The sequence below is a fragment of the Schistocerca piceifrons genome, unplaced genomic scaffold (genome assembly GCF_021461385.2).
Source record: "Schistocerca piceifrons isolate TAMUIC-IGC-003096 unplaced genomic scaffold, iqSchPice1.1 HiC_scaffold_1023, whole genome shotgun sequence".
Taxonomy (NCBI): Eukaryota; Metazoa; Arthropoda; class Insecta; order Orthoptera; family Acrididae; genus Schistocerca; species Schistocerca piceifrons.
This window is the reverse complement of record NW_025726823.1, coordinates 242-15004: the sequence shown is the minus strand read 5'-3', so window position 1 is coordinate 15004 and position 14763 is coordinate 242. Positions and strand designations below refer to the sequence as shown.

At 52.4% G+C, this 14763-nt stretch overlaps 31 non-coding genes across 31 annotated transcripts; 24 read left to right on the top strand and 7 right to left on the bottom strand.

The window, feature by feature from the left end:
* Positions 1-110: 110 nt before the first annotated feature.
* Trnag-ucc lies at positions 111-182 on the bottom strand. Its single transcript has one exon. It is a non-coding gene; the product is annotated as a tRNA-Gly (tRNA).
* Positions 183-1159: 977 nt separating this feature from the next.
* Trnam-cau lies at positions 1160-1232 on the top strand. The gene has a single exon. It is a non-coding gene; the product is annotated as a tRNA-Met (tRNA).
* A 308-nt stretch (positions 1233-1540) lies between these two features.
* Positions 1541-1612, top strand: Trnae-uuc. The gene has a single exon. It is a non-coding gene; the product is annotated as a tRNA-Glu (tRNA).
* A 296-nt stretch (positions 1613-1908) lies between these two features.
* Trnak-uuu lies at positions 1909-1981 on the top strand. The gene has a single exon. It is a non-coding gene; the product is annotated as a tRNA-Lys (tRNA).
* A 139-nt stretch (positions 1982-2120) lies between these two features.
* Positions 2121-2202, top strand: Trnas-aga. The gene has a single exon. It is a non-coding gene; the product is annotated as a tRNA-Ser (tRNA).
* A 276-nt stretch (positions 2203-2478) lies between these two features.
* Trnag-ucc lies at positions 2479-2550 on the bottom strand. Its single transcript has one exon. It is a non-coding gene; the product is annotated as a tRNA-Gly (tRNA).
* Positions 2551-3527: 977 nt separating this feature from the next.
* Trnam-cau lies at positions 3528-3600 on the top strand. The gene has a single exon. It is a non-coding gene; the product is annotated as a tRNA-Met (tRNA).
* A 308-nt stretch (positions 3601-3908) lies between these two features.
* On the top strand, positions 3909-3980 carry Trnae-uuc. The gene has a single exon. It is a non-coding gene; the product is annotated as a tRNA-Glu (tRNA).
* Positions 3981-4276: 296 nt separating this feature from the next.
* Trnak-uuu lies at positions 4277-4349 on the top strand. Its single transcript has one exon. It is a non-coding gene; the product is annotated as a tRNA-Lys (tRNA).
* Positions 4350-4488: 139 nt separating this feature from the next.
* Positions 4489-4570, top strand: Trnas-aga. The gene has a single exon. It is a non-coding gene; the product is annotated as a tRNA-Ser (tRNA).
* A 276-nt stretch (positions 4571-4846) lies between these two features.
* Positions 4847-4918, bottom strand: Trnag-ucc. Its single transcript has one exon. It is a non-coding gene; the product is annotated as a tRNA-Gly (tRNA).
* A 977-nt stretch (positions 4919-5895) lies between these two features.
* Positions 5896-5968, top strand: Trnam-cau. The gene has a single exon. It is a non-coding gene; the product is annotated as a tRNA-Met (tRNA).
* A 308-nt stretch (positions 5969-6276) lies between these two features.
* Trnae-uuc lies at positions 6277-6348 on the top strand. The gene has a single exon. It is a non-coding gene; the product is annotated as a tRNA-Glu (tRNA).
* A 296-nt stretch (positions 6349-6644) lies between these two features.
* On the top strand, positions 6645-6717 carry Trnak-uuu. Its single transcript has one exon. It is a non-coding gene; the product is annotated as a tRNA-Lys (tRNA).
* A 139-nt stretch (positions 6718-6856) lies between these two features.
* Positions 6857-6938, top strand: Trnas-aga. The gene has a single exon. It is a non-coding gene; the product is annotated as a tRNA-Ser (tRNA).
* A 276-nt stretch (positions 6939-7214) lies between these two features.
* On the bottom strand, positions 7215-7286 carry Trnag-ucc. The gene has a single exon. It is a non-coding gene; the product is annotated as a tRNA-Gly (tRNA).
* A 977-nt stretch (positions 7287-8263) lies between these two features.
* Positions 8264-8336, top strand: Trnam-cau. The gene has a single exon. It is a non-coding gene; the product is annotated as a tRNA-Met (tRNA).
* A 308-nt stretch (positions 8337-8644) lies between these two features.
* Trnae-uuc lies at positions 8645-8716 on the top strand. Its single transcript has one exon. It is a non-coding gene; the product is annotated as a tRNA-Glu (tRNA).
* Positions 8717-9012: 296 nt separating this feature from the next.
* On the top strand, positions 9013-9085 carry Trnak-uuu. Its single transcript has one exon. It is a non-coding gene; the product is annotated as a tRNA-Lys (tRNA).
* Positions 9086-9224: 139 nt separating this feature from the next.
* Trnas-aga lies at positions 9225-9306 on the top strand. Its single transcript has one exon. It is a non-coding gene; the product is annotated as a tRNA-Ser (tRNA).
* Positions 9307-9582: 276 nt separating this feature from the next.
* On the bottom strand, positions 9583-9654 carry Trnag-ucc. The gene has a single exon. It is a non-coding gene; the product is annotated as a tRNA-Gly (tRNA).
* Positions 9655-10632: 978 nt separating this feature from the next.
* On the top strand, positions 10633-10705 carry Trnam-cau. Its single transcript has one exon. It is a non-coding gene; the product is annotated as a tRNA-Met (tRNA).
* Positions 10706-11013: 308 nt separating this feature from the next.
* Positions 11014-11085, top strand: Trnae-uuc. Its single transcript has one exon. It is a non-coding gene; the product is annotated as a tRNA-Glu (tRNA).
* Positions 11086-11381: 296 nt separating this feature from the next.
* On the top strand, positions 11382-11454 carry Trnak-uuu. Its single transcript has one exon. It is a non-coding gene; the product is annotated as a tRNA-Lys (tRNA).
* Positions 11455-11593: 139 nt separating this feature from the next.
* Positions 11594-11675, top strand: Trnas-aga. The gene has a single exon. It is a non-coding gene; the product is annotated as a tRNA-Ser (tRNA).
* Positions 11676-11951: 276 nt separating this feature from the next.
* On the bottom strand, positions 11952-12023 carry Trnag-ucc. The gene has a single exon. It is a non-coding gene; the product is annotated as a tRNA-Gly (tRNA).
* A 977-nt stretch (positions 12024-13000) lies between these two features.
* Trnam-cau lies at positions 13001-13073 on the top strand. Its single transcript has one exon. It is a non-coding gene; the product is annotated as a tRNA-Met (tRNA).
* A 308-nt stretch (positions 13074-13381) lies between these two features.
* Positions 13382-13454, top strand: Trnae-uuc. The gene has a single exon. It is a non-coding gene; the product is annotated as a tRNA-Glu (tRNA).
* Positions 13455-13750: 296 nt separating this feature from the next.
* On the top strand, positions 13751-13823 carry Trnak-uuu. Its single transcript has one exon. It is a non-coding gene; the product is annotated as a tRNA-Lys (tRNA).
* A 139-nt stretch (positions 13824-13962) lies between these two features.
* Positions 13963-14044, top strand: Trnas-aga. Its single transcript has one exon. It is a non-coding gene; the product is annotated as a tRNA-Ser (tRNA).
* Positions 14045-14320: 276 nt separating this feature from the next.
* Trnag-ucc lies at positions 14321-14392 on the bottom strand. The gene has a single exon. It is a non-coding gene; the product is annotated as a tRNA-Gly (tRNA).
* Positions 14393-14763: the final 371 nt, after the last annotated feature.

The following is a 14763-nucleotide window of genomic DNA, read 5'->3' as shown; positions in this document are numbered from 1 at the left end:
GGGACAAGTCGGGACATACTACAGGATGGTCTGCGTGGAGCTACGACGAAAAAAACCTTCATTTAACAGCACCTGGCTCACATACTCATACGAAAAAAACTAGCGCCATTTGCGGTGGCCGGGAATCGAACCCGGATCAACTGCTTGGAAGGCAACTATGCTCACCATTACACCACCACCGCACAGCCGCTGCTCGCAACGCCCCGCTGTGTCGGCTTCCTGCCCGCCAGCAGCGGCCCACGGTGATAGTAGCTGCAGGCGCTTTTCGAGGTAGGAGGGTGCATCCACACGCATTCGGGTAGCGCCTCCACGCACGCTGCGTCTTTGGGCAAGACTAGTCGCCGCGGCCGCAAGGTTACTCACACGATAGAGATGAGCATTCGTTTTAAGGCAGTGTAGTGGAGCACTCCGCGTGTGTAGCACTTTTTTCGGTTGTATCCGACGTCGCTGGGTGGCAATCCCACTTTCCCCTGCAGAAAAGTGCTCGGGAAGCACGGGCAGCTTGACGAGCATCGCTGGTTCAATGGCATGTGCCTCAGTAGTGCAGTAGGCAGCGCGTAAGTCTCATAATCTTAAGGCTTGCCGGCACGATAGCTCAGCGTGTTCGGTCTGAGAGTTATCTGCCCTCTGTAATAAAAGACCGAGTCAACGATGAACTTGAACGGGCGCCATCGGACGTCCGCCCCCAACAAATGCAACGAAAGAAATGAGAAGAAAAAAAAAAAATTGGTGAATGCTCGCTTAGCATGCGGACGGCCCGGGTTCGATTCCCGGCCGATGCATCGTTCTGCTGTTCTCGCTATAATGCTGCCGCGCCGATTCCTCGCCTGAGCTGCGTCAGCCTCAGGAATGTATAGCAGGATTCGCTGTGAGAGGAACCATACACGCAGCACGCAATAGACCGTACTTGAACGGTCGTATGCTATTTCTGAACTCTGACGTCGGCCTGTCCCAACAGGCCGCTGTGTTCAGGTGCCGCAAGGGCGATGTACTGTAACCTCGGGCAGTGCTGCGTTCCGTTGAAAAAACTGCGGCAGCAGTTTAATCTAGCAAGTAGGGAAAGCACGTGTAGCAACACAACAGATTCTTGAGAAAGCGCGAACTGTCTATCTCTAATATGAGAGACTTACCAAGTTTCCTGTAACGTTACTTGCAACGTGCCTCGGTAGCGCAGTAGGTAGCGCGTAAGTCTCATAATCTTAAGGTCGTGAGTTCGATCCTCACCCGGGGCATTTAATTTGCTGTACATCATGGCTGAATTAACGGCGTTGCTGTTGCTAGGGAACGAACTTAATTGTCGTTCGTTATCCATAAGGAGTCTACGCCTCAGCGTCAATACGTTTATTTCCAATTATGACAACGTACAACTTTGATCTTTCTCCTCCCTTGTTAGGAGTAAAATAATGAATAGTCAATTTCGGGCTGTGCGCCATGCCAGTCTGTAGGCGCAAATATGCTCGCAAACGGAGAACTGCACTGAGTCCAGATTCAGCACGAAATACGAGAGGAGACGGAGAAAACCTCACGCTTATCGAGCAAATCCGGTGTGGTCTAGTGGCTAGGATACCTGGCTTTCACCCAGGAGGCCCGGGTTCGATTCCCGGTACCGGAACGGAAGTTTTTGCGCACACAACGCTCCATGTTTTGGCCTTCGAACTGTCGTTTGTCGCCCACCTTCCGAAGCTTCGACCGAACGTAATCGGGGAAAACAGGCACATGATGCAATTACTGTCGGCACCGGAATAAAGGGAGAAGAGGCACTGGTCCGTGGTTGGGCTGCTACCAGCGTCAGTGGGAAGTCGGTGAAGTCGCCAGTTGCGCCAGAAGCCAGAAATTACCGTAGTACGCCTACACACGCGTTCCAGTTATTTACATTGCTTGCAGCCGCTCCATCCACAACGAGCGTGAGCCCGGATAGCTCAGTCGGTAGAGCATTAGGCTTTTAACCTAAGGGTCCAGGGTTCAAGTCCCTGTCCGGGCGAAGATTTTAACGTTTCCGTAATGGCTCGTCTCGTAGCGATGGTAGCCCTGCCGTAATCAGTGCACGGAGTTCGTTTCCTGTCAACATTCTGCGCAGACCGGTTGGATTTTTCACGATTCCAGGGAAACTTGGGTTACGAGCAGTCGTGGCCGAGTGGTTAAGGCGTCTGACTAGAAATCAGATTCCCTCTGGGAGCGTAGGTTCGAGTCCTACCGACTGCGTCGGATTTTTCTTTTTTTTGTTTAAGAACAACGAGCAGAAAATTTCGCAGATTGCCTGTCGTTTTGGTACCTCTCCACACCTCGCCTCTCACAGCCGTTTATAGTGCCTGTCCTTTTGATAAGGGCGAATTCCAAGCGTCAGCTTTCGCGTCAGCCGAGCAAAGTCGGGACAAGTCGGGACATACTACAGGATGGTCTGCGTGGAGCTACGACGAAAAAAACCTTCATTTAACAGCACCTGGCTCACATACTCATACGAAAAAAACTAGCGCCATTTGCGGTGGCCGGGAATCGAACCCGGATCAACTGCTTGGAAGGCAACTATGCTCACCATTACACCACCACCGCACAGCCGCTGCTCGCAACGCCCCGCTGTGTCGGCTTCCTGCCCGCCAGCAGCGGCCCACGGTGATAGTAGCTGCAGGCGCTTTTCGAGGTAGGAGGGTGCATCCACACGCATTCGGGTAGCGCCTCCACGCACGCTGCGTCTTTGGGCAAGACTAGTCGCCGCGGCCGCAAGGTTACTCACACGATAGAGATGAGCATTCGTTTTAAGGCAGTGTAGTGGAGCACTCCGCGTGTGTAGCACTTTTTTCGGTTGTATCCGACGTCGCTGGGTGGCAATCCCACTTTCCCCTGCAGAAAAGTGCTCGGGAAGCACGGGCAGCTTGACGAGCATCGCTGGTTCAATGGCATGTGCCTCAGTAGTGCAGTAGGCAGCGCGTAAGTCTCATAATCTTAAGGCTTGCCGGCACGATAGCTCAGCGTGTTCGGTCTGAGAGTTATCTGCCCTCTGTAATAAAAGACCGAGTCAACGATGAACTTGAACGGGCGCCATCGGACGTCCGCCCCCAACAAATGCAACGAAAGAAATGAGAAGAAAAAAAAAAAATTGGTGAATGCTCGCTTAGCATGCGGACGGCCCGGGTTCGATTCCCGGCCGATGCATCGTTCTGCTGTTCTCGCTATAATGCTGCCGCGCCGATTCCTCGCCTGAGCTGCGTCAGCCTCAGGAATGTATAGCAGGATTCGCTGTGAGAGGAACCATACACGCAGCACGCAATAGACCGTACTTGAACGGTCGTATGCTATTTCTGAACTCTGACGTCGGCCTGTCCCAACAGGCCGCTGTGTTCAGGTGCCGCAAGGGCGATGTACTGTAACCTCGGGCAGTGCTGCGTTCCGTTGAAAAAACTGCGGCAGCAGTTTAATCTAGCAAGTAGGGAAAGCACGTGTAGCAACACAACAGATTCTTGAGAAAGCGCGAACTGTCTATCTCTAATATGAGAGACTTACCAAGTTTCCTGTAACGTTACTTGCAACGTGCCTCGGTAGCGCAGTAGGTAGCGCGTAAGTCTCATAATCTTAAGGTCGTGAGTTCGATCCTCACCCGGGGCATTTAATTTGCTGTACATCATGGCTGAATTAACGGCGTTGCTGTTGCTAGGGAACGAACTTAATTGTCGTTCGTTATCCATAAGGAGTCTACGCCTCAGCGTCAATACGTTTATTTCCAATTATGACAACGTACAACTTTGATCTTTCTCCTCCCTTGTTAGGAGTAAAATAATGAATAGTCAATTTCGGGCTGTGCGCCATGCCAGTCTGTAGGCGCAAATATGCTCGCAAACGGAGAACTGCACTGAGTCCAGATTCAGCACGAAATACGAGAGGAGACGGAGAAAACCTCACGCTTATCGAGCAAATCCGGTGTGGTCTAGTGGCTAGGATACCTGGCTTTCACCCAGGAGGCCCGGGTTCGATTCCCGGTACCGGAACGGAAGTTTTTGCGCACACAACGCTCCATGTTTTGGCCTTCGAACTGTCGTTTGTCGCCCACCTTCCGAAGCTTCGACCGAACGTAATCGGGGAAAACAGGCACATGATGCAATTACTGTCGGCACCGGAATAAAGGGAGAAGAGGCACTGGTCCGTGGTTGGGCTGCTACCAGCGTCAGTGGGAAGTCGGTGAAGTCGCCAGTTGCGCCAGAAGCCAGAAATTACCGTAGTACGCCTACACACGCGTTCCAGTTATTTACATTGCTTGCAGCCGCTCCATCCACAACGAGCGTGAGCCCGGATAGCTCAGTCGGTAGAGCATTAGGCTTTTAACCTAAGGGTCCAGGGTTCAAGTCCCTGTCCGGGCGAAGATTTTAACGTTTCCGTAATGGCTCGTCTCGTAGCGATGGTAGCCCTGCCGTAATCAGTGCACGGAGTTCGTTTCCTGTCAACATTCTGCGCAGACCGGTTGGATTTTTCACGATTCCAGGGAAACTTGGGTTACGAGCAGTCGTGGCCGAGTGGTTAAGGCGTCTGACTAGAAATCAGATTCCCTCTGGGAGCGTAGGTTCGAGTCCTACCGACTGCGTCGGATTTTTCTTTTTTTTGTTTAAGAACAACGAGCAGAAAATTTCGCAGATTGCCTGTCGTTTTGGTACCTCTCCACACCTCGCCTCTCACAGCCGTTTATAGTGCCTGTCCTTTTGATAAGGGCGAATTCCAAGCGTCAGCTTTCGCGTCAGCCGAGCAAAGTCGGGACAAGTCGGGACATACTACAGGATGGTCTGCGTGGAGCTACGACGAAAAAAACCTTCATTTAACAGCACCTGGCTCACATACTCATACGAAAAAAACTAGCGCCATTTGCGGTGGCCGGGAATCGAACCCGGATCAACTGCTTGGAAGGCAACTATGCTCACCATTACACCACCACCGCACAGCCGCTGCTCGCAACGCCCCGCTGTGTCGGCTTCCTGCCCGCCAGCAGCGGCCCACGGTGATAGTAGCTGCAGGCGCTTTTCGAGGTAGGAGGGTGCATCCACACGCATTCGGGTAGCGCCTCCACGCACGCTGCGTCTTTGGGCAAGACTAGTCGCCGCGGCCGCAAGGTTACTCACACGATAGAGATGAGCATTCGTTTTAAGGCAGTGTAGTGGAGCACTCCGCGTGTGTAGCACTTTTTTCGGTTGTATCCGACGTCGCTGGGTGGCAATCCCACTTTCCCCTGCAGAAAAGTGCTCGGGAAGCACGGGCAGCTTGACGAGCATCGCTGGTTCAATGGCATGTGCCTCAGTAGTGCAGTAGGCAGCGCGTAAGTCTCATAATCTTAAGGCTTGCCGGCACGATAGCTCAGCGTGTTCGGTCTGAGAGTTATCTGCCCTCTGTAATAAAAGACCGAGTCAACGATGAACTTGAACGGGCGCCATCGGACGTCCGCCCCCAACAAATGCAACGAAAGAAATGAGAAGAAAAAAAAAAAATTGGTGAATGCTCGCTTAGCATGCGGACGGCCCGGGTTCGATTCCCGGCCGATGCATCGTTCTGCTGTTCTCGCTATAATGCTGCCGCGCCGATTCCTCGCCTGAGCTGCGTCAGCCTCAGGAATGTATAGCAGGATTCGCTGTGAGAGGAACCATACACGCAGCACGCAATAGACCGTACTTGAACGGTCGTATGCTATTTCTGAACTCTGACGTCGGCCTGTCCCAACAGGCCGCTGTGTTCAGGTGCCGCAAGGGCGATGTACTGTAACCTCGGGCAGTGCTGCGTTCCGTTGAAAAAACTGCGGCAGCAGTTTAATCTAGCAAGTAGGGAAAGCACGTGTAGCAACACAACAGATTCTTGAGAAAGCGCGAACTGTCTATCTCTAATATGAGAGACTTACCAAGTTTCCTGTAACGTTACTTGCAACGTGCCTCGGTAGCGCAGTAGGTAGCGCGTAAGTCTCATAATCTTAAGGTCGTGAGTTCGATCCTCACCCGGGGCATTTAATTTGCTGTACATCATGGCTGAATTAACGGCGTTGCTGTTGCTAGGGAACGAACTTAATTGTCGTTCGTTATCCATAAGGAGTCTACGCCTCAGCGTCAATACGTTTATTTCCAATTATGACAACGTACAACTTTGATCTTTCTCCTCCCTTGTTAGGAGTAAAATAATGAATAGTCAATTTCGGGCTGTGCGCCATGCCAGTCTGTAGGCGCAAATATGCTCGCAAACGGAGAACTGCACTGAGTCCAGATTCAGCACGAAATACGAGAGGAGACGGAGAAAACCTCACGCTTATCGAGCAAATCCGGTGTGGTCTAGTGGCTAGGATACCTGGCTTTCACCCAGGAGGCCCGGGTTCGATTCCCGGTACCGGAACGGAAGTTTTTGCGCACACAACGCTCCATGTTTTGGCCTTCGAACTGTCGTTTGTCGCCCACCTTCCGAAGCTTCGACCGAACGTAATCGGGGAAAACAGGCACATGATGCAATTACTGTCGGCACCGGAATAAAGGGAGAAGAGGCACTGGTCCGTGGTTGGGCTGCTACCAGCGTCAGTGGGAAGTCGGTGAAGTCGCCAGTTGCGCCAGAAGCCAGAAATTACCGTAGTACGCCTACACACGCGTTCCAGTTATTTACATTGCTTGCAGCCGCTCCATCCACAACGAGCGTGAGCCCGGATAGCTCAGTCGGTAGAGCATTAGGCTTTTAACCTAAGGGTCCAGGGTTCAAGTCCCTGTCCGGGCGAAGATTTTAACGTTTCCGTAATGGCTCGTCTCGTAGCGATGGTAGCCCTGCCGTAATCAGTGCACGGAGTTCGTTTCCTGTCAACATTCTGCGCAGACCGGTTGGATTTTTCACGATTCCAGGGAAACTTGGGTTACGAGCAGTCGTGGCCGAGTGGTTAAGGCGTCTGACTAGAAATCAGATTCCCTCTGGGAGCGTAGGTTCGAGTCCTACCGACTGCGTCGGATTTTTCTTTTTTTTGTTTAAGAACAACGAGCAGAAAATTTCGCAGATTGCCTGTCGTTTTGGTACCTCTCCACACCTCGCCTCTCACAGCCGTTTATAGTGCCTGTCCTTTTGATAAGGGCGAATTCCAAGCGTCAGCTTTCGCGTCAGCCGAGCAAAGTCGGGACAAGTCGGGACATACTACAGGATGGTCTGCGTGGAGCTACGACGAAAAAAACCTTCATTTAACAGCACCTGGCTCACATACTCATACGAAAAAAACTAGCGCCATTTGCGGTGGCCGGGAATCGAACCCGGATCAACTGCTTGGAAGGCAACTATGCTCACCATTACACCACCACCGCACAGCCGCTGCTCGCAACGCCCCGCTGTGTCGGCTTCCTGCCCGCCAGCAGCGGCCCACGGTGATAGTAGCTGCAGGCGCTTTTCGAGGTAGGAGGGTGCATCCACACGCATTCGGGTAGCGCCTCCACGCACGCTGCGTCTTTGGGCAAGACTAGTCGCCGCGGCCGCAAGGTTACTCACACGATAGAGATGAGCATTCGTTTTAAGGCAGTGTAGTGGAGCACTCCGCGTGTGTAGCACTTTTTTCGGTTGTATCCGACGTCGCTGGGTGGCAATCCCACTTTCCCCTGCAGAAAAGTGCTCGGGAAGCACGGGCAGCTTGACGAGCATCGCTGGTTCAATGGCATGTGCCTCAGTAGTGCAGTAGGCAGCGCGTAAGTCTCATAATCTTAAGGCTTGCCGGCACGATAGCTCAGCGTGTTCGGTCTGAGAGTTATCTGCCCTCTGTAATAAAAGACCGAGTCAACGATGAACTTGAACGGGCGCCATCGGACGTCCGCCCCCAACAAATGCAACGAAAGAAATGAGAAGAAAAAAAAAAAATTGGTGAATGCTCGCTTAGCATGCGGACGGCCCGGGTTCGATTCCCGGCCGATGCATCGTTCTGCTGTTCTCGCTATAATGCTGCCGCGCCGATTCCTCGCCTGAGCTGCGTCAGCCTCAGGAATGTATAGCAGGATTCGCTGTGAGAGGAACCATACACGCAGCACGCAATAGACCGTACTTGAACGGTCGTATGCTATTTCTGAACTCTGACGTCGGCCTGTCCCAACAGGCCGCTGTGTTCAGGTGCCGCAAGGGCGATGTACTGTAACCTCGGGCAGTGCTGCGTTCCGTTGAAAAAACTGCGGCAGCAGTTTAATCTAGCAAGTAGGGAAAGCACGTGTAGCAACACAACAGATTCTTGAGAAAGCGCGAACTGTCTATCTCTAATATGAGAGACTTACCAAGTTTCCTGTAACGTTACTTGCAACGTGCCTCGGTAGCGCAGTAGGTAGCGCGTAAGTCTCATAATCTTAAGGTCGTGAGTTCGATCCTCACCCGGGGCATTTAATTTGCTGTACATCATGGCTGAATTAACGGCGTTGCTGTTGCTAGGGAACGAACTTAATTGTCGTTCGTTATCCATAAGGAGTCTACGCCTCAGCGTCAATACGTTTATTTCCAATTATGACAACGTACAACTTTGATCTTTCTCCTCCCTTGTTAGGAGTAAAATAATGAATAGTCAATTTCGGGCTGTGCGCCATGCCAGTCTGTAGGCGCAAATATGCTCGCAAACGGAGAACTGCACTGAGTCCAGATTCAGCACGAAATACGAGAGGAGACGGAGAAACCCTCACGCTTATCGAGCAAATCCGGTGTGGTCTAGTGGCTAGGATACCTGGCTTTCACCCAGGAGGCCCGGGTTCGATTCCCGGTACCGGAACGGAAGTTTTTGCGCACACAACGCTCCATGTTTTGGCCTTCGAACTGTCGTTTGTCGCCCACCTTCCGAAGCTTCGACCGAACGTAATCGGGGAAAACAGGCACATGATGCAATTACTGTCGGCACCGGAATAAAGGGAGAAGAGGCACTGGTCCGTGGTTGGGCTGCTACCAGCGTCAGTGGGAAGTCGGTGAAGTCGCCAGTTGCGCCAGAAGCCAGAAATTACCGTAGTACGCCTACACACGCGTTCCAGTTATTTACATTGCTTGCAGCCGCTCCATCCACAACGAGCGTGAGCCCGGATAGCTCAGTCGGTAGAGCATTAGGCTTTTAACCTAAGGGTCCAGGGTTCAAGTCCCTGTCCGGGCGAAGATTTTAACGTTTCCGTAATGGCTCGTCTCGTAGCGATGGTAGCCCTGCCGTAATCAGTGCACGGAGTTCGTTTCCTGTCAACATTCTGCGCAGACCGGTTGGATTTTTCACGATTCCAGGGAAACTTGGGTTACGAGCAGTCGTGGCCGAGTGGTTAAGGCGTCTGACTAGAAATCAGATTCCCTCTGGGAGCGTAGGTTCGAGTCCTACCGACTGCGTCGGATTTTTCTTTTTTTTGTTTAAGAACAACGAGCAGAAAATTTCGCAGATTGCCTGTCGTTTTGGTACCTCTCCACACCTCGCCTCTCACAGCCGTTTATAGTGCCTGTCCTTTTGATAAGGGCGAATTCCAAGCGTCAGCTTTCGCGTCAGCCGAGCAAAGTCGGGACAAGTCGGGACATACTACAGGATGGTCTGCGTGGAGCTACGACGAAAAAAACCTTCATTTAACAGCACCTGGCTCACATACTCATACGAAAAAAACTAGCGCCATTTGCGGTGGCCGGGAATCGAACCCGGATCAACTGCTTGGAAGGCAACTATGCTCACCATTACACCACCACCGCACAGCCGCTGCTCGCAACGCCCCGCTGTGTCGGCTTCCTGCCCGCCAGCAGCGGCCCACGGTGATAGTAGCTGCAGGCGCTTTTCGAGGTAGGAGGGTGCATCCACACGCATTCGGGTAGCGCCTCCACGCACGCTGCGTCTTTGGGCAAGACTAGTCGCCGCGGCCGCAAGGTTACTCACACGATAGAGATGAGCATTCGTTTTAAGGCAGTGTAGTGGAGCACTCCGCGTGTGTAGCACTTTTTTCGGTTGTATCCGACGTCGCTGGGTGGCAATCCCACTTTCCCCTGCAGAAAAGTGCTCGGGAAGCACGGGCAGCTTGACGAGCATCGCTGGTTCAATGGCATGTGCCTCAGTAGTGCAGTAGGCAGCGCGTAAGTCTCATAATCTTAAGGCTTGCCGGCACGATAGCTCAGCGTGTTCGGTCTGAGAGTTATCTGCCCTCTGTAATAAAAGACCGAGTCAACGATGAACTTGAACGGGCGCCATCGGACGTCCGCCCCCAACAAATGCAACGAAAGAAATGAGAAGAAAAAAAAAAAAATTGGTGAATGCTCGCTTAGCATGCGGACGGCCCGGGTTCGATTCCCGGCCGATGCATCGTTCTGCTGTTCTCGCTATAATGCTGCCGCGCCGATTCCTCGCCTGAGCTGCGTCAGCCTCAGGAATGTATAGCAGGATTCGCTGTGAGAGGAACCATACACGCAGCACGCAATAGACCGTACTTGAACGGTCGTATGCTATTTCTGAACTCTGACGTCGGCCTGTCCCAACAGGCCGCTGTGTTCAGGTGCCGCAAGGGCGATGTACTGTAACCTCGGGCAGTGCTGCGTTCCGTTGAAAAAACTGCGGCAGCAGTTTAATCTAGCAAGTAGGGAAAGCACGTGTAGCAACACAACAGATTCTTGAGAAAGCGCGAACTGTCTATCTCTAATATGAGAGACTTACCAAGTTTCCTGTAACGTTACTTGCAACGTGCCTCGGTAGCGCAGTAGGTAGCGCGTAAGTCTCATAATCTTAAGGTCGTGAGTTCGATCCTCACCCGGGGCATTTAATTTGCTGTACATCATGGCTGAATTAACGGCGTTGCTGTTGCTAGGGAACGAACTTAATTGTCGTTCGTTATCCATAAGGAGTCTACGCCTCAGCGTCAATACGTTTATTTCCAATTATGACAACGTACAACTTTGATCTTTCTCCTCCCTTGTTAGGAGTAAAATAATGAATAGTCAATTTCGGGCTGTGCGCCATGCCAGTCTGTAGGCGCAAATATGCTCGCAAACGGAGAACTGCACTGAGTCCAGATTCAGCACGAAATACGAGAGGAGACGGAGAAAACCTCACGCTTATCGAGCAAATCCGGTGTGGTCTAGTGGCTAGGATACCTGGCTTTCACCCAGGAGGCCCGGGTTCGATTCCCGGTACCGGAACGGAAGTTTTTGCGCACACAACGCTCCATGTTTTGGCCTTCGAACTGTCGTTTGTCGCCCACCTTCCGAAGCTTCGACCGAACGTAATCGGGGAAAACAGGCACATGATGCAATTACTGTCGGCACCGGAATAAAGGGAGAAGAGGCACTGGTCCGTGGTTGGGCTGCTACCAGCGTCAGTGGGAAGTCGGTGAAGTCGCCAGTTGCGCCAGAAGCCAGAAATTACCGTAGTACGCCTACACACGCGTTCCAGTTATTTACATTGCTTGCAGCCGCTCCATCCACAACGAGCGTGAGCCCGGATAGCTCAGTCGGTAGAGCATTAGGCTTTTAACCTAGGGGTCCAGGGTTCAAGTCCCTGTCCGGGCGAAGATTTTAACGTTTCCGTAATGGCTCGTCTCGTAGCGATGGTAGCCCTGCCGTAATCAGTGCACGGAGTTCGTTTCCTGTCAACATTCTGCGCAGACCGGTTGGATTTTTCACGATTCCAGGGAAACTTGGGTTACGAGCAGTCGTGGCCGAGTGGTTAAGGCGTCTGACTAGAAATCAGATTCCCTCTGGGAGCGTAGGTTCGAGTCCTACCGACTGCGTCGGATTTTTCTTTTTTTTGTTTAAGAACAACGAGCAGAAAATTTCGCAGATTGCCTGTCGTTTTGGTACCTCTCCACACCTCGCCTCTCACAGCCGTTTATAGTGCCTGTCCTTTTGATAAGGGCGAATTCCAAGCGTCAGCTTTCGCGTCAGCCGAGCAAAGTCGGGACAAGTCGGGACATACTACAGGATGGTCTGCGTGGAGCTACGACGAAAAAAACCTTCATTTAACAGCACCTGGCTCACATACTCATACGAAAAAAACTAGCGCCATTTGCGGTGGCCGGGAATCGAACCCGGATCAACTGCTTGGAAGGCAACTATGCTCACCATTACACCACCACCGCACAGCCGCTGCTCGCAACGCCCCGCTGTGTCGGCTTCCTGCCCGCCAGCAGCGGCCCACGGTGATAGTAGCTGCAGGCGCTTTTCGAGGTAGGAGGGTGCATCCACACGCATTCGGGTAGCGCCTCCACGCACGCTGCGTCTTTGGGCAAGACTAGTCGCCGCGGCCGCAAGGTTACTCACACGATAGAGATGAGCATTCGTTTTAAGGCAGTGTAGTGGAGCACTCCGCGTGTGTAGCACTTTTTTCGGTTGTATCCGACGTCGCTGGGTGGCAATCCCACTTTCCCCTGCAGAAAAGTGCTCGGGAAGCACGGGCAGCTTGACGAGCATCGCTGGTTCAATGGCATGTGCCTCAGTAGTGCAGTAGGCAGCGCGTAAGTCTCATAATCTTAAGGCTTGCCGGCACGATAGCTCAGCGTGTTCGGTCTGAGAGTTATCTGCCCTCTGTAATAAAAGACCGAGTCAACGATGAACTTGAACGGGCGCCATCGGACGTCCGCCCCCAACAAATGCAACGAAAGAAATGAGAAGAAAAAAAAAAAATTGGTGAATGCTCGCTTAGCATGCGGACGGCCCGGGTTCGATTCCCGGCCGATGCATCGTTCTGCTGTTCTCGCTATAATGCTGCCGCGCCGATTCCTCGCCTGAGCTGCGTCAGCCTCAGGAATGTATAGCAGGATTCGCTGTGAGAGGAACCATACACGCAGCACGCAATAGACCGTACTTGAACGGTCGTATGCTATTTCTGAACTCTGACGTCGGCCTGTCCCAACAGGCCGCTGTGTTCAGGTGCCGCAAGGGCGATGTACTGTAACCTCGGGCAGTGCTGCGTTCCGTTGAAAAAACTGCGGCAGCAGTTTAATCTAGCAAGTAGGGAAAGCACGTGTAGCAACACAACAGATTCTTGAGAAAGCGCGAACTGTCTATCTCTAATATGAGAGACTTACCAAGTTTCCTGTAACGTTACTTGCAACGTGCCTCGGTAGCGCAGTAGGTAGCGCGTAAGTCTCATAATCTTAAGGTCGTGAGTTCGATCCTCACCCGGGGCATTTAATTTGCTGTACATCATGGCTGAATTAACGGCGTTGCTGTTGCTAGGGAACGAACTTAATTGTCGTTCGTTATCCATAAGGAGTCTACGCCTCAGCGTCAATACGTTTATTTCCAATTATGACAACGTACAACTTTGATCTTTCTCCTCCCTTGTTAGGAGTAAAATAATGAATAGTCAATTTCGGGCTGTGCGCCATGCCAGTCTGTAGGCGCAAATATGCTCGCAAACGGAGAACTGCACTGAGTCCAGATTCAGCACGAAATACGAGAGGAGACGGAGAAAACCTCACGCTTATCGAGCAAATCCGGTGTGGTCTAGTGGCTAGGATACCTGGCTTTCACCCAGGAGGCCCGGGTTCGATTCCACGGTACCGGAACGGAAGTTTTTGCGCACACAACGCTCCATGTTTTGGCCTTCGAACTGTCGTTTGTCGCCCACCTTCCGAAGCTTCGACCGAACGTAATCGGGGAAAACAGGCACATGATGCAATTACTGTCGGCACCGGAATAAAGGGAGAAGAGGCACTGGTCCGTGGTTGGGCTGCTACCAGCGTCAGTGGGAAGTCGGTGAAGTCGCCAGTTGCGCCAGAAGCCAGAAATTACCGTAGTACGCCTACACACGCGTTCCAGTTATTTACATTGCTTGCAGCCGCTCCATCCACAACGAGCGTGAGCCCGGATAGCTCAGTCGGTAGAGCATTAGGCTTTTAACCTAAGGGTCCAGGGTTCAAGTCCCTGTCCGGGCGAAGATTTTAACGTTTCCGTAATGGCTCGTCTCGTAGCGATGGTAGCCCTGCCGTAATCAGTGCACGGAGTTCGTTTCCTGTCAACATTCTGCGCAGACCGGTTGGATTTTTCACGATTCCAGGGAAACTTGGGTTACGAGCAGTCGTGGCCGAGTGGTTAAGGCGTCTGACTAGAAATCAGATTCCCTCTGGGAGCGTAGGTTCGAGTCCTACCGACTGCGTCGGATTTTTCTTTTTTTTGTTTAAGAACAACGAGCAGAAAATTTCGCAGATTGCCTGTCGTTTTGGTACCTCTCCACACCTCGCCTCTCACAGCCGTTTATAGTGCCTGTCCTTTTGATAAGGGCGAATTCCAAGCGTCAGCTTTCGCGTCAGCCGAGCAAAGTCGGGACAAGTCGGGACATACTACAGGATGGTCTGCGTGGAGCTACGACGAAAAAAACCTTCATTTAACAGCACCTGGCTCACATACTCATACGAAAAAAACTAGCGCCATTTGCGGTGGCCGGGAATCGAACCCGGATCAACTGCTTGGAAGGCAACTATGCTCACCATTACACCACCACCGCACAGCCGCTGCTCGCAACGCCCCGCTGTGTCGGCTTCCTGCCCGCCAGCAGCGGCCCACGGTGATAGTAGCTGCAGGCGCTTTTCGAGGTAGGAGGGTGCATCCACACGCATTCGGGTAGCGCCTCCACGCACGCTGCGTCTTTGGGCAAGACTAGTCGCCGCGGCCGCAAGGTTACTCACACGATAGAGATGAGCATTCGTTTTAAGGCAGTGTAGTGGAGCACTCCGCGTGTGTAGCACTTTTTTCGGTTGTATCCGACGTCGCTGGGTGGCAATCCCACTTTCCCCTGCAGAAAAGTGCTCGGGAAGCACGGGCAGCTTGACGAGCATCGCTGGTTCAATGGCATGTGCCTCAGTAGTGCAGTAGGCA